Source organism: Apus apus, chromosome 1, assembly GCF_020740795.1.
Source record: "Apus apus isolate bApuApu2 chromosome 1, bApuApu2.pri.cur, whole genome shotgun sequence".
Taxonomy (NCBI): domain Eukaryota; kingdom Metazoa; phylum Chordata; class Aves; order Apodiformes; family Apodidae; genus Apus; species Apus apus.
In genome coordinates, this window is record NC_067282.1 from 106,646,545 (window position 1) to 106,664,011 (window position 17,467).

The 17,467-nt window shown below is 34.3% G+C and overlaps 1 protein-coding gene across 1 annotated transcript in view; it reads right to left on the minus strand.

Moving 5' to 3' along the window:
- The window catches only part of IL1RAPL1 (interleukin 1 receptor accessory protein like 1), a 703,718-nt gene that overhangs the window by 237,216 nt on the left and 449,035 nt on the right, over positions 1-17,467 (minus strand). The window lies entirely within an intron of this gene.

Consider the following 17,467-nt stretch of genomic DNA (forward strand, 5'->3'; position numbering starts at 1 on the left):
ACTCCTTTAAGAGTGACAAAGGTAAACAGCAGGGTTCACAACATAGATGGTTTGAAATCTTCCTAGATACTTGATTTTCTCCTCCTAGTAAATCTTCAAAGCTACTGTTCCATCACTACCTGTATGGATGAGAAATCCCATCATATGCAACTAACTGCAGCAAAGGAAGATAGTGAAGAAGGAGATGAATTTGAGCGCTGTTCCTAACAGTACCTTTAATTTTTGAAAGCTACTAAGCTTCCAACAAGTCTTGATGTTTCAATACAGATTATAATTTTTTAGCTGGGTAACACTGAGATACAGTGTTACAGTCTGAAAGGATGATCAGTGAGAGTGCACAGTAGTGCCACTATGCCTTGGTCATTTTTTATGAATATTAAAAAAAAAAAAAAAAGCAAAAAAGCAAAAAAGCAAGCAAGTTGGTTGTGGTCCTGCCCATTTCTGGGTCTGGGTTAGGAGCAACAAAGGAAGGAGAGTAAGATGAAATACTGAGTATTTCTGAGAAAGGTGATGTATCTTATATCCAGCACATCTGATAGGAACACTGTCATTTCGTATTTATGTTGCAGAACTTGTAAGAAACCTCGACATACAATAAAAAAGTAAAGGACAATCTAAAGAGATATACTGTCTGACAAGGAAAGTACAGTTGTGTCCTTTTTTAAAAGAGAAACCATGGTACAAAGAAGGTAAATGTCAGAATGAAAAACAGTAGTAAAAAGCAGAGAGCACGCAAGTAGTTCAGACATGAGTCTGTTCTTTATCTTATAAACAAGAGTTGAGTTGTTATCTCTTCTAAATGACTGATGATGTCTGCTTACCCTGAATGGATATTATTTCACTTACTGCAGCCACATAAACTTTATACAGTCTCCCCAACCTAAGGTCAGAGACAAGTAGACACGTTTAAGTGTCAATCAGTCACAAAACATTATTCATGATCTTTTTGCTACTTTCCACTGATGATGGCAGGAGCCTAGATGACTAGCTCAGACTAATTACCCAGTGTTTTTCTAGCCTACTGGCTAGAAAAAGGTGAGACAAAAATACACACTACCACCATACACATTATGTGTGCCTGTATTTTGTGGAGTTTATTTCTCCTGAAAGGCTTCAATTTAACTTCAGCCTTTGGGAGCATACAGAAACATAGAATCATAGAACGGTTAAGGTTGGAAGGGAACTTAAAGATCACCAGGTTTCAACCTCCCTGCTATGAGTAGGGACACCTCACGCTAGACCAGGCTGCACAAGGCCTCATCCAGCTTGGCCTTGAACACCTCTGGGGAGGCAGCATCAACAACCTCTCTGAGCAACCTATTCCCACGCCTAACTGCACTAATGCTGAAGAATTGCTTGTATTTTAAATTGATCGCTATTTTATCTGTACACTTTAACTTCTGTGTCTCTAAAACTAATGAAAATTTTAAGAAAAGCTTAGGATAAATGCTGACAGATTGAAGACATTAAAACCATGTAAACAAATAGCACTTTCACCTCCTTCTTGAACATATTTAAAACCCCAGGAGTCAGACTTGTTGAGACGTAGTTTATATCTCAGAGAATTATAAAGTGTTTTCATTGGCTTCAGCATTCTCTGCAATAGCATTTAGTTGAAGACATTCTTGACAACAGCATCTTTTTGAAGGCTCTATGCTATAACTGTAAAATCAGTGCTGTTCTTGATTTTCAGCAATGTAAAGTAGAACAGAATCAGTCACTATCAATATTGACAAATATACCAGATACTCTGAATGGCTTGTACTGATCATAAATACCCAATTTACAACTAGCATGCTTTCAGCAAGTGTCTTAACTTTTGAGGGCTAAAACTGACCTGGCAAGTTTTTTAGGTGGACAGACCAAACACTTAGGACCATATGTATTATGTTCATATCCAAAAGACGATACTGAAATATCATTATCAGAAGAAAAATTACTTAGACTTTTGATTAATTATTTCCACCATCAAAAAATCCTAAAGCACATAAAACATGTGAAGAAATAAATTATTATTTGAATTATTAAATTATTTGATTGCTAAAAGATTAAGACAATATAGACAATCAAAAATGAAAAAGAAGTACAGATAATGGAAGAAATGAGGAATCTCAAGTAGTGCATTTGATCTTATGTAATATCTTCCTCAAAAATTTCTTTTCAAATTTTTATGCCTGAATATTGTTTTGCAAACATACATTCTTACCATTCTCTTCAACATAACAAACAGTGTTTGAATGAGAAATAAGTAGATGATCTGAGACTTTTCACTCAGAAAAGAGAGGGCTGAAGGCTGATGGCAGAGAGGGATATAATAGAAAACGTGAGTGTCCAGAAGAGCTGGGAAAGTGCATTCACTAGCTCTTCTTATACAAGAATTGAAGAGCATCAAACAAAACTGACAGAACAAAGTCTCAAAATAAAAATGCTGCTTTTTACACAATACTTGGTTAAAATAGAGGATTTCCCGCCAGCAAGATATTTTGGGGCTTAAAGGGTACATAGGACTTGATAAAGAAGTGAAATAGAGATCAGAAAAAGGTATTCCAGAGTCAGTAGTGGAACAATTTCCTGAACTTCACATAAGATGAAACTGGAAGATATTATCAGGAAATATCATGGTCATGTTTACCCTGTTCTTTCTCCTTATGCAACTAGCACAGTCCACATGTGGATGTATGGGTTAATTCCAAGCAGAATTAATATCTTTAAGAAGAGCTTCTGAAAAGTTCTGTAATTATATCCCAGAATCCTCTATCTGAAAAACCTTTTCCCAAGACTAAAAAAGAAAAGAAAGCTTATTTCCATGAGCTACAGGCCATGATAAAAGGAGTCTTACATTTTAAAATATATAAGCAACCAAGTATAAACATTCTGCATGAAAGTGTGTCCTATTTAAATTTCTCAGTATCTCCCTTTGACACAGAATTCCATAGTTACTTCATTTGTCTAAGAGAAAACATACACTGTAACTGCTTTCTTATTACTTCAATGAAAAATTAATGTCTTTGACTACAAATCTATATTTTGTTTTGGGAACTTAGAGTGTTAGAACCGTTCGTTAGAATGAAATTATTTGCATATATAGGGAGAAAGTTAAGACAGAATATGAAGAAAAGCCAATTAGTCATCCTGGTTTAGATATATTTAATCTAATACCACTTGTATATACTATTTATAGCTCTAGAAATAGTACTTCTGGTCAATATTGTAATTTTTAATATTAAATCACACATTATTTAGATGCTACTGCAAGACAAGATTTAAAAAAAAAAATATTTATTCAAAGAGTTCAAAATATTTGAAGATGCTTAAACATGCTAAAAGATAGCAATCAGGATTTCTGTCTAATTAGAAAGTGAAAGAAGTACATATTAAACATTTAAAAATTTACATTCCCTGAAGCACAATTATGTAAGAGTGATAAACAAGCCAGGCAAAATTTATAAAAATAAAACTAAAACTTCAATGAAGTTTTTGGCATTACCACGGTTTAGCATCAAATATAGATATATATTCTTTTTTTAATATAACATATTGGGTCTGTAAGACATGTTATAACTAGTCTGGAAGCTACTTATTTCATACAGATGTTCAGTATTAAAATACATCCATTTTTAACCTACAAATTACTTATTTAAAAATAAGTCAGGCTAGCTCCCTTGTATTTCTCTTTTTGACTACACTATATACTACAACTGTCACAAACAGAACACATATCTATGTTGTTGTTACAATAAGTCTAAATTCATGTTTTGGTTCTGATTTAACTAAAATAATAGAGTGATGGCAACCAGTAAAATAAGGAATGTAAAAAAAGATGAATATACAATGCACATAGTAAATGCAGTTAAAAGTTATACTGCACACCTATCCAATCAAGTGGTTGTGGTTTTATAAAAGCTCACATAAAGATCATTAATACTCTTCCTGAATAAAATTATCTAAGAGCCATTTTTTACTTTATGATCTGTCCTGAAAATACTAATGTATCACTATGATACAAATCTTCTGGTTGAGCTAAAAAACTAAAGATCACTAACAGCTCAAATTGAGGCCAGCTATTGGGAGCAGACTGTGATAATAGAGACTTCTAGTCAGTTGGAGAACAGATTTATTTCCCCAGAGAGGATCAAGCTATGCTGAAAGTAAATGATAAATGAAAATATCAGTCAGTTTCAGTGCCAACTAACAATAAAACAGTCTCACATCAATAGAAACCTCTAAAGATTTTTTTACACAAGCATAATTTTTTTTGTAATGGATGTTTAACAGACTATGGAGTCTCTGATGGACATAAATGCCTCATGAAGGAACCTGGTAATAGTAGTGAGGATATCAGTATAAAAAAGGGAATTTATGAGATTTTTTTTCCCTTCTTATAGCTAAACTTTATCTAAAATCACAATCAGGGCCTGGCTAGAGATCTTGCGCTTTGAAACATCATCTAATAGAAAGAAGTAAATTCAGTGCTTACAAGGAGGCAGCCACCAATAAGGCATGAGGTTTGGCTTGCTAAGACATGGCCCTACTATCTGAAATTAACTTTTATTCCTTAGAGTATGCTACTAATACTCATCTGAGAGGCAGTATGTTTCAGTTCTTTTTAGACAGAAAACACCCTACTGACTTCCATCTCTTGCATTGAGGAAAGAACCATCATTTCTCAGATACTATAAAATAGTAATAGGGAGGAAGGTGCTGTCAAAGGGACTTTTAATGCCATCCTATTTTTTCTCGGAGCAAATTACTCTTCTTTGAAAATACAGGGAAGATTACACACAGATTGGTGCTCCCTCCTTTTCCTCTCTGTTGGCCACCCTCGTTACTATAACATCTGTACCTCAAACAAAGCAAACAGAAAAGAGACTGCTTGGAAGACTTACTGCATAGTGTTCTAATAAAAATACTAGTCCAAATTAAAAATTATTTCTTAAAAATACCCAAGCCAAAATAAAACAAGCACACACATACATAGAAAACTCAAAAAAAACCCTCAACAAACTTTATTGAAATTTCAGTGATGATGATTACTTCTAGAAATAACAATTTCAGCAACAGTTTAATATTCCTAATTAGCTGCAATCCATTACATTAGAAAAGTTTTTGCCAATCTAAGATTTATTTTAAATACCAAATACAGAAGAAATATCCTTTCTACCTTCAAGCAGCTGCTTCTGTTTAATATTTTCAGAGTTAATTATATTTTATTATATTTTTTGTGTTGAGAACAGAAATAAAAATATTATTCCTATAAGAAACAGAGGAAAATGGTGAAGAAAAAAAGTATTTAAGCTAATATCATGCCACTTATTCCTCTGTCACTCTGTTTTGTTCCAGTTTCCATGGAACTGGAAACTACTGCAGACCAACAAAAGATGCACTGTTTTGAAAGAAGAGGACTGTTATTCTGATGTTAATTTACTGCAAAGCCTCTTTCAGAATTGGTTATTTTTTAATCACCTCCTTCTGTGTTTATAAAACTTGTTTATTTACTTATTTATTGCAAAGCAAATTTTAAATAATCACTCCCTTTTTCAAGGCAATGGATAGTGCTACTCCACTTCAATTACATTCTGCTCTTGATTCCATTAAAATTTACTTAAGTGAAATCAGAAGAGAATACAGTGAACCAGTTTTATTTTTTTAATTTTACTTTGCTGGTAGGTGATTCTAAGCAAGCCAGCAGTGCTGTTTGGAAAGGAATTACTAGAATCAACTAGACATTTATAGTTAAGTTACATGTTAAATATGAAAGTCATTGAAAGCTAAAAACAGTTGCTAAGAGCCCAAAGTACCATGACTAGCACCAGAGACGACCAGGAAATATGTAGTCTTCAGTTTGTGTCAAAATTAGAGGAAAAATTTGGTTCACTGGAAGTGTGTTTCAGGCCCGAGCAACCCTATAATTTATTCTTACTTCCTTGTGTCTGTGTGTGCACCTATATATGCACACATGGATCTATGAATCTTGTGCTTTTTTTTGCACGTCGTAAGGTATCTAGTTCCTTGATAAGCAAGAGTCAGAGAGCAAAAGACTATCTTAAGAAAAGTCAGAGTTCACAGATAGCTTGGTCCTGATCAAAGAGTCATCCTTTTCTTGCCCCAAAGTAGCACTAATTGCAGAGAGAGAGGCATTTTTTTAACACTAAGCCTTGACCTCCTCGGGAAGCAGAATGACAGTGCCATTTGACCAATCTTTTATCAGCCATGTGAGGGGAAGTGAATGTAGTTCTAGAAATGGTCTGAGGGCGATCAAGGGGCTAATGAAAGTTTTCCATGAACGATGATGGCTCAGAAAGGAACTGTAGCCTGCACTACTATCCAGGCAATACCTACTGAGTAAATAAAGTTATAACTAACTAACATATAGCTGTTCATATTTCATATCTTCCCTTTTCTGTACATGAGTTCTGAAATTAAGAGCAGCATTAATTCAAAATGCTTTATTTTTTTAACAATTTAGTTTAACTTAGAAAAAAAAAATCATAAATAATTCAGGGTGAATGTGACATTACTTTGATACCCACATGATGTTTGGGGCATAATAAAGTCATGAACCTGGCTGGACTTACAGAAACTGAAGACAGTATCTGGAGAGTTTTCTGATCAGAACAATTTGTGACTGAAAAGATGAGCTCACAAAAAAAGTGTTACATGTCTCTGTTTGGAAAAAAACAACTGAATGATGCTTTGGAGAAAGATTCCCGCATTTTACTGAGTACACAGCTAATGGTTAGTCCTAGCACTAGTCCTAGTCATATCCAACCTGCCTTCATAAAAGCACGCAGTTGAGTAGAAAAATCTAGATTAGCTAGAAATGAGCTCTTACCTGCCAACACCACTCCTTGAGGTTTACTTGTTGCAGCAACAGCATAAGTTTCGACACTCATAGGCAACTGTGTATTGTGCAGTTTCACTGCCAGTTTGACATGCTGCCGAGTCAAGAAGCACTGGCATCTTCAGACAGAGAAAGAATTACCAAGTAGGTGCTGCTGGATAGCTTGCACAGCTCGCCTCCAAGCAGCAGGGCTGTGGGCAGCCTGCAGTCCAGCAGGGAAAGAGACTGGGAGCAGCATGGGAATATTTCAGCTGACCTTTCTGGAAAATTTTGATATCTGTCTCAGATCTCACAGCAAAGTTAAGCATTTCAGTAGCACTGATGAGATAGTAGCAGAAATGCCATGCAACTGTGAACTTAAAGGTGCTAAATTTGGGCAGAACACTGACAACAGAGTACAAATGTTCTGCCTGACTTTCACATTTTTGGTTAGGCAGGACAGTCTACCACTAACAGCTATCTTGTTAGTTGGTGGGGTTTTGTTTGTTTGGTTAATTGCTTTTTTTTAAGTAATGCTACTTTTCTGCATGTTAATACTGATTTTCACCCTATAAATTGCCATTTGAAAACGTCTAAAAACTGAGTAAAAGGATTACCAATTGAACCAGTTTAATAACATTAAAATATACATATATATATATATATATGCCCACACTGGTCTCGTAAGAACTGTCTTAAACTTCACTTTAACCTGCAAAATTATTTTGTGAAATAACACCCTGCAGAGGCTCCAGAGAATATGAAGTGAACTCTAGGATTCTGATTACAGCAATGATGAGCTTCAAATGCAAATAACAAAGACTGATCATCTCTTGAGGCTGTTTTCAAGTTAGTGCACAAATTCATACCTATTATCAGCTGCTGAACTCTGTGGCTGCAAAATATAGCTGGGCTGAAGTGATCTTGCAGCCATATAAGGTAATATCACAACTATTTTCTTCCTTTCTGTCTGAAGAAAAGAAATTCAACCTAGGCAACATTTCAATAAACATTTTGATTTGACATTCAAGAGTTATTTTTCCATTTCCCTAACAGTGGCAGGCAAAATATTGAAAAAAAAGTTAGAAACAGGACATAGCCACTTTAATTTTAAAGTAAGTTATTGATCTAGGGGAGTGAAGTATCACAATATTGTGAACCAAGTTCTTTTATTTATCTCCATGTCAGAGTAGAGGAGAAGGTTTCTCCACCCCTTCTTGGTTAATGTACTTTTGAAATTCCATCTAATAGTGAGGCTGTAGCACAGCCTCCCAGGCTATTCAAGTGACATCTCTGCTGAGATTGCCAATGAGGGTACTAATTACTGCTGACTGTGATAGCATGGTGGAGACATTTGTCAGACAGGAATCAAAATGAGACAAGCCTGCTCATAACCAGAAACAGAAATTCAGTGTCTTTTTCCTTCTCTCCTTATGAATCGCTACATATAACTGAGAGATTAGGAGAGATTTTGAGTTTGTGTTTAAATTCATCAGCAGTGAAATTAAGGACATTTTTTTAAAGATCTCCAAACCTGCAACTGTCTAGACACATTCAGAAACCTGCTTCCTATTACTACTCTTCTAATGCAGTACTTCAGCAGCTGCTCAGAACACGTTATTTGTTTCTTTTCTTGGTTACAAAAACCTGTTTTTCAAGAATGACTGCCAGATAGGCATCACTTCACTGACTCTAACAGCATCACAAAAGCCATCACTTGATGGAACCACTGTATAAGTAATAGAATTATGTTACTCAGAAAAAAACTTTGTGAACAGTGTGATTTTTCAAGCAGCATATCATAATAATTAGTCACCAGTAGTATTACTAAGATTTTTTGAGCCTTATTTGCTGCAGTATGTGCCATCTCTAGCATATGACCTCCACCCAGATTTCCTCACTTCCACATGGTTTAAGTTCTCAATTATATATTTTTAATTTACTTCTGCATTTTAATTCCATTAACCACTAAGACTTCACTCATGATTCTGAAAAAAAATCTAATTAATTTTAGATAATTTTTCCTGCTGTGTTCGGCAGAAATCAGCGAGCAATGCTTAAAAGCCCGATTAATAATGAAAGCATTCAATTTCTTACAGATGACATACAAAAACATGTTAGAAGAATTCTAAGTGCTTGCTTAGTTGTCGAGCTGCTACAGACTCACATCTACTATTTTTGCAGCTTGTAATCTAACCCCTATAACAATGCCTGAATGAAGTACCAGACATGTGGAATCAAATTCCAAAGGCCAGTGAAGGTTATTTTAAAACAGTGTCAGATGTGGATGCAAAAATCCCACCTTACTTTTACCAGACAAAATAAAAAATAGTTCTCCTTTTATGTAGCTAAAGTGTCAGGCTTTTTTTTCAGTGCAGCAAGGGAAACATGGAGGAGTACTTACGGACTGTGACAGGTTATTTGTATAAAAAAGCCTCACTAAACATTAATTCAATCTTTTAAAAACCTATTCTGGTATTACTTTTCAGTATTATTTAACATATTTGTGCATAATATGCACAGGCATTTCTCAAATGTCTGTCTAGGGAGATGGCATAATCTTAGGGAGGGAGACAAAAAGGTTCATATATTTGACAGTGTTTGTTTTGCTATAATGTCATTTCTAGATTAAAAGCAACTAAGCAAGTAATGCAAAATCATGCAGTGCATTATCTTGTAATAGTTTCAAAGGCAATTTGATCTTCTCACTTATTATATTACTTGGAATGAGGACAAAGATTATACAGCTTTTTAAACAGGAGAAGGCTGCATATTGCAGTTGAAGTATTTCATGATGACAGGCAAAGGCAAAGTTGACAGGTAAAGGCAAAACTCCTCAATTGATTTCATATAAATTCTTAAGCGATTGCGAAAACTACCTTGTAGGGAAAAAAAAATCATTATTTATTAAATAAGTAAATGATGCCTAGCTCTGCTTTTAGCTGGTGTTTTCATTGGATCAATCTATACAAACCTTGGGCAGTAAACTTACATGGAATCTAATTTCAGTGAGATTCAGATAGGTTACATTCTTCACTAGCTGAATTCAGAAACACATACTGTAAAAAAAAATAATTAACTAAAATATCAATCAGCTTTGAACTTCTTCCAGAATCTAACTACTTATTATTTCAACTAAGGAAACCTTGTAAAATACCTGTTATAGAGTCTGTTGGTACATAAAACATTAATTAAAAGCCTTACATAACTTTTTATTTTTAACAAATTTGAACAAAAATTCAGAGTGATATCTCTGATAATCATTGCAGTATCTCAATATACAACCTTAAAAAACATTTAATAGTTTAAAGAATGCAAAACAGTCTTCACTATATCTGTTCTAGTATTTTACCCTTCCTAAGTATTCATATCTGTAATTACTTTGTACAGCAGTTTGCCCTCTCTCTCTCTCTGCTATTGCTTTTATAAAGTAAAAAGGAAAGCATACTCATCCCACTTATATTGTTTTCTTTAATTGAATGTTGACAACTGTTACACATCTGAAGAGCTCCTTTGTACCATGGACTGTTGAAACCTACAATGGATTTTAGAAGCTATGATTACAGCAGCCATTTACAATGGTAGATACAACTATATTCACTTAAATACACCGCTGCCTTCTGACTAGCTCACCATGGTCTTCAGTGTCAACACCATCTTGTGAAAACTGGTACAGATTCCCACGGTAGGGAAAATTATAATCATATTTACAGTAGGCCTTTAGAAAAAAAAAAATATAAAAAATCACTGTCTTCTCTGTATGTGTTTTTCTCATCTCTTTTAATGGAACTTTCTTATTTCTTCCATCTTCATAAGTTCATTTTCTCCCATACTCACTGAATCTTTCAAGGTGTATTGTAAAAGTCTTCCCAAAATCCTGTTTGATGGGAGAAGGAAAGGTATGTTTGTCTCAAAACAAGTATTTTTTTAACCACTCTGGTACTACTGTCTAGGTTTGAATTCCCAGCAACCTTTTCCCCTGCCCCCAGCAAAACTGTCATCTTACTTAGGAAGAGTCTGTGCATCACTATAAGCATGAAAATCTGCCTCATCTTATAGAAAAGCTGTGTAATAATATTATTTTCCAATAATATATTGTAAGCAAGATTTTAAATTCTATTGTTCTCCTCTCCTCTCAAAAAATTGGCAAAGATTCTGGAGAAGGAAGAGAGGACTTGTTTGAACTGGGAATATTTTCTGTTGACTGGTAATCAGTGAGCTTCCTTCAGATTTAGTGAATGGGTGTGTGTATGTCTTTATAACTAAACACATACCTTTAATAAAAAGTATAACAGGTAAAACTAATTGTAAAACAGTTGTGCGGCAATGCTTTATATTTAAATATGTAAAAAATCATCAAATGCCCCTTAGCTGTAGATGAACACACTTTTCAGACTCTTTCAAATATTTTAATATAACAGTCCACCATTGCAGTGTGAATTATTTTTTTCTTTCTTTCAGTCTTCAAAATCCCATACAGACTATAATAAATCTGGAAAATGCAAATACACTCAATGCAAACCTACTCAATTTTGATTCTATGACAGACCTATTCCAGCACTGGCCTAGCTTCTCTTTTAATGGCTGAAATTGCAGAAAACCTTTTTTAAAATTTATTTTAACATGTCAATAATGCCGAAAGGCCTCTAAAAAATCAAATAATCACAGAATAAATACCCTTTTCTTATGCATGGCGAATATCCTGAAAATTTACTGGTATTTCTGTTAATTTAACTAGATGTTGTAAACTGCCAGAAACAGACAGGAATTAAGAACCCCCTGCAATTCAGTTCTTGAGCCAGAATTGCATTGTGTGCTCTACACATTTCATTTAGTCCTCCATAATGAACATGAATAGGAACTATAAGGACCTTCTACATGTGTAGCTATTCATTCTGTAACAATTTACTTATTAAAAAAGTCTCCTTTCTGCTTACAAAATCCTTTTAAGACCCCAGGAGTAGATTCATCATTTTTCTGTTGACTCGGCATAGTATTTTTAATCAAGTTAATGCAAGTTTTCTGTCCTTTGTTACTATGAAGCACTCAGTTTAATAAGGAAACTAGGTCAGCGGGCATATTTTTTTAGAAAAGTTACTTTGCATACATTCAAAAATGGAAAAATATTTTCAAGTAATGGAAATCTTTTAATTCATCATTTATATTCTTTGAGTTTGTTTGATCTTTGCTGAATTTTTCAGAATTGTTGTATTAAAGACAAGCCAGGGGAAAAAAATAATATAAAACACACCAAAACGCCCCCCAAAACCCCAACAAACAAACAAGTAACACTGAGAACTACAAGAAATTACCATATTTTTAATGGATTTTTTAAGTAATAACAGGCCCTGAACATGTACAAGTAAGAAATATTCAGCACTTTATGCTTTCTGTCCACTCCACAGCAGGCCTATACAACTGTCTATCTTTCTGAGTGGAGTTTATAAATCACTGTTTGCTCAGATTTACGTGCATAACACATCTACTATGACTGATCACAAGGATGTTCATGAACGACATAGGCAAGAAGATAGAGCAGAACAGTAAAGAATTTAGCTTTGGAAAATATTAAACTTACTCTGCCAACTAGCATTTATAGAATATCAGCAATAAGGCACTGCAGAGCACATGCAAAAAATATTTTTAAAAGTCATCAACTTTTCAAAAGGCAAAATAGCTCAAATATCTCTCTCCTTCAGTCTTTTGAATCTCTTTGTCAGAACAGTAGCTGCATAGAACTATTTCCTATTCAGTGTAGAGCTTTTTATTAATGCACACGGGTAGGGAAAAATAAATTATTTTCCTGTTATGGTGACATAATTTCCAGTAAATCCACCATCCACATATTGTAAGTGTCTTTAGTTCCTTAATCTCTTCACTTGCCCTCTGATTCATCCTAAGAAACTCTCAATCCTCAAATGTGACCAAAAAGTCTAGATATTGTAAGCTGTACAAAAATGACAAACAGTTCACCTAGCCTTATTTTTCTTTTTTCCTGAAGATGTCGAGGTAGCTTCTCAGAAAACTGAATTTGCTTAAAAAAATCTAGAGGGTTGTTTTTTTGTTTTTGTTTTGTTTTGTTTTGTTTTTTTTAAAGCATATGAGACTCACACAAAGGAAAGAGCCTATTTCTATTTAAGTTAGCTTATCACAATGCATTTTTTCCCTTTGCCAAGTTATTCATGAGCGACTTCTTGAATTCTGAATGCTTGCTCAAAAATTCCAAAACAAACAATGGAATTATTTTGAAGGAGCAAAACTCCTGAAAAATCAAAACAGGATTTCAGCAAAGCTCTACCACTTCATGGAGGGGTGACTGCTTAGCCAGAGATTGCAGCTCCTCTGTTTTTTGGGTGGGAGTGAGTGGTCTCTTTGGCCATGCAACCTCCATCTGCAGTGGGCTATTTTTCCACTGCCTTCCTACCTTGTCTTGTCCACTGCTGCTGTCAGGACTTTTGCACAGGGGAGGATATGCCAACGGATGGGTTGCAGGACGGGAGAAGCAACAGTGGCAGTGTTTGTGGGGAGGCAGGGTGACCCCTTCAGAGGTCTCTGTTGCCACTACTGCCACAGAACACCTTGAAAGCAAAGCCAAGACCCAAAGCGCATTGCTGATCTGTGTTTTATAAGGGCAGTCTTGGCAAAGTAAGAGAGGCCCATTTTGATCACTGAAATCACAAATTGTGTCAAATTCAGTTGGAGTGGCATGTTAGGACAGGTCCAGCATGGGTTGTTATAATGCAGCTGTTGCTTGGGCTCTAGCGCTGGGCACAAAGCTGTGGAAGAAGCTGGAGGTGTTCACAGCGAGTAATGCTTGCTTCCTCTGCTCTGCATGGAAGAGACGAGTATTTCTGGTAGAGCTGTACGACAACAAAATAAAAATCACACTTCTCCTCAGGTTTATCCACCTGGGCATTAATGCCAGTTGATGCTGACATAAAAAATAGCCTGCCGGGAGAAACAGTTAAGAAGTGAACAGAGGTAGCAGTTTTAAACAAATTTACCATCTCTATACTGAAACATTGTAACCCACCTACTTACTAATGGAACATTTACTCTGTTTACTGCAGCTCTCAAACCAAAACCTTTGTTTGCAGAGAGGACTCAATTTTCTTAATTTTTAGTTTGTGTTGTATTCAGAATAGTGAAATACAAAAGGAAAGCTTTCAGTTGTCTTGTAACCACAATAATCACTTTCAAAGAAAGCACAGAATGGAAAAGGGTACACTCTCTATTAGATATGAAGCACAGTTTATTCTAGATGTCAAAATGATTCAAAACTGTAATATTTTAATAAAAGCCCCTATATGTACTTTGTGCAATGCAGCTACCTTAAAGAAACGCATGCTGTGATTCCATCCAAAGAAGAACTACATACCATGAAAAACAATAATACTAATGTTGTTGTAGATGTGATGGCTTAGACAAAACAAGGTAAAAGCAATACATTTTATTAGACCAGCTGGTGTATTAAGCCCCTGAGATCTGAGGACAGCCTGCTGCACAAAAAAGTTTGTGCTTTTTTTTTTTTGAGCTGTACACATCAGACTAAAAAACAAAGAACATTTCTCCTACAGATTTGTTCTTGCCTGCCTCAAAATGCTGTCATTAATTTTTTTGGCTTGTATTGCAACAAGAAAATACTATGTAGAGTCAGCTTACCATTTTCAAAGATTATAAACATAACAACTGTGAAACTTTAAAGTAGAATTCATAGAATTTAGATACCTATATTATAAATCTACGTGTGAGTTTTTTACCTAAAGCTCCTTTGATAGAGAGACACTGTATAACACAACTCATCCAACTTTTCACACACTGCTATTAGCAGGGGGCAAGTCATGCCTTAGAATTGCTATAAAGAGCAACTAGGTCACAACAGATCATATATTCACCATCAAGAAACCTCCCACAACTTGAGAATCATTATGCTGTGGGACTGTTGACTTCATAAAGGGCTTATTAAGGACTTAGAAAGTTTCTTGTCGTGTCCTGTGAAATATCATCTTACTTAACATGGGAAGGGTGAAGAGAGAACAAATTACTTAGAAAAGGAGAAAACTCACAGCAATCTTTCTATTCTAGTTTCTCCCTCTCCACTTTGTTTTAAGAAAATGGAGGAAATCCACTGATGTGTATCTCTCTTTTATCTTGTTTCTATGAAGTTATATCTCATATTTTTAAATTAATGCAGTTCTGGATGTGAATATAATACTACAAAGTTAAAAGGAAAATTGTATTAAAGAAATGAAAAATGTCATTGATGGTTCCATTTTCTTTCTCATACTGAAAAAAATTACTATGTACTATCAACTTCCCACAGGAAAAAAGGAAGGGGGAAAAATAAAAAAAAAAGTTGGTGAAACTGTTTTCCTGTCTTAAGCTTTTACAGAGATAAGTAGAAGATCAGAACTTAAATTATGATATATTTTTTAATTATGTATGCCTATTCCTTTTCACATATCTTTCATTTTTAAATTTTTCAGATAAAGTACACTAGAATAGAAAAACTTGTGTCATTGACAGCTTTATTTTACCCCTGCACTTTTTCCAGTAAGCCACTAGGTGTCTTATCCATACCGATTCCAGTAAAAATAGGATAAAACTATTCACCAAGTGAGTAAATTAAGAAGAATTACAGTGTCAGCCAGATTCAAAATTAAAACATGTATTTTAGAGTCATGTAGAAATAGATAGGAAAGTTTTCCCTTTTATTACAGCAAAAAATATTTCATATGCTCTTCATTCAGTTTTGCATGGTTACCATGCAGCTATCATGACTGTTACTAAAACAACATGAGGGTAATTAAAAAAGCATATTTTAAAATTAATTGATTAATTAATTGAAATAAATTGCATGAGAAAATAAACAATAAAACACCAAGGTGATTTGCAGGGCTGTATTTTTTAAATATAATTTCACTTAAAAAAAATGAATACAAGTTCTGATATTTTTTACCAAAAGAGTCAAGTTATTAAATATTGGCTCCATTAAGTAAATGGGCAAACTGTCAGTGATCTCAAATACATCAGTGTTTCACTCTTGATTTACATCTATAAAAGAATCCCAAGTAAAACTTCTTTCTTGAATGAGATATGCAGTGTTTCCATTGTTTAAATACTATGATACATTAGGGGATTAATTAATACTGTGAGACAACAATGTAAAAAAAGCCTGAACCCTTCTTTTTTGGGGTGTGGTGAAGGGCATAGAACAGTATTTCTGAGGTCATCTCAAGACAGGAATACTCTTTAAGATATAGGGAAATACATCTCAGATGCTTTCTATATTATTTTGAATGCTCTTAATACTGTACACAAGTAGGTAAATGATGCAGAAAAAAAGTATTTCTTTTTTTTTAAACAGCATATTTTTTTTTTCTTTTTTTTCCCCTGTAATAATGACCCTGGTAATTTCAAATACATTTCAAATTATTTCTCGCTGAACCTACCAGTATTGTTTCACTTAGTACCTCTGATTTAAGAAATTGACTGAGGCAATTGAAATATATTGAAAACAATGTAAAATTTATCTCAATTTTAAAGCTAAATATTTGGTTATTGTAATTGTGTACAGACTGTTTTTATGGATGTATACAGATTATTTTTAGGGATAGAAGCAACACAAAGTTCATACGCTACTGTACTTGCACATTTTATCCTCCAGTTTATTATAACTAGTCCTCGAAGGCTCCACTGTACACATAAATTATCTAAAGCTTTCGAAGAAAAGCTAGGGAAATTATAAATGTTTGATTAGGACAATATTGTTGGATTTAACATACTCTAGGGAAACGTAAAAGTAAAATGAAGTCTTCTGATTCCATAGCAATAATGAGAAACATTAATGTTGAATGTCATTTAACTACATTTTAAAAGGTTGCTTAACAAGCAGCTTGGGTGCCTTAAGAAGAGATTTATTTCATTTTTGTAACATCTTATTGGAATAAGTGTAAGTCTTTCATGTCTACGGTAGTCACTAACACTCATGGTTTGTGATAAACATTTTTGTCTACAGTTTACTTTTTCTTTGTACAATGGAGCTCACCTTAGCAACTTCACCCACTGAACTGAAACAATGGGAAGCAGCACCATGGTAACATCATCCACTCAAAATGTTTACATTTGAATATTCTGATATGACTCATTAGGAAAGGGAAATTGATTCACAAAAAGACATTTAATCACACCAAGAAACAGCATTTTCCTAAATTCTTCTTGATGTAAAAACTAAATCTGTTTGGTGTTTGTATTTGTACATAAGTTTTTAACCTTATTCACAAAGCCATATTTGAAAAATATCTGCTGAAAAAAATTCTAATAAGAGTAAAAGTCATCAGGTTCCTAATAACAATACTTCGCATAGAAATAAGCAAAAATGTAATAATTTTAATAAAATAATACACAGCAACACACAGCATTTGAATCCAGTTTAAGTGGAATTCTTCAGGGACAAATATTTCTTCTACAAATAAAAGCATGTTAAAAAGTCCCCTTAACTTTCACTGATACCATTTTGTCAACAGGGAGTACAGAACTCCACCAGAAGTCATGACTGCACCATCAATTACATTGTTTCACAGCATCTGCCCAAGTAGCTATCCCAAGACATACATATTTTTTTCCATTTTTAACATTGTATGAGAT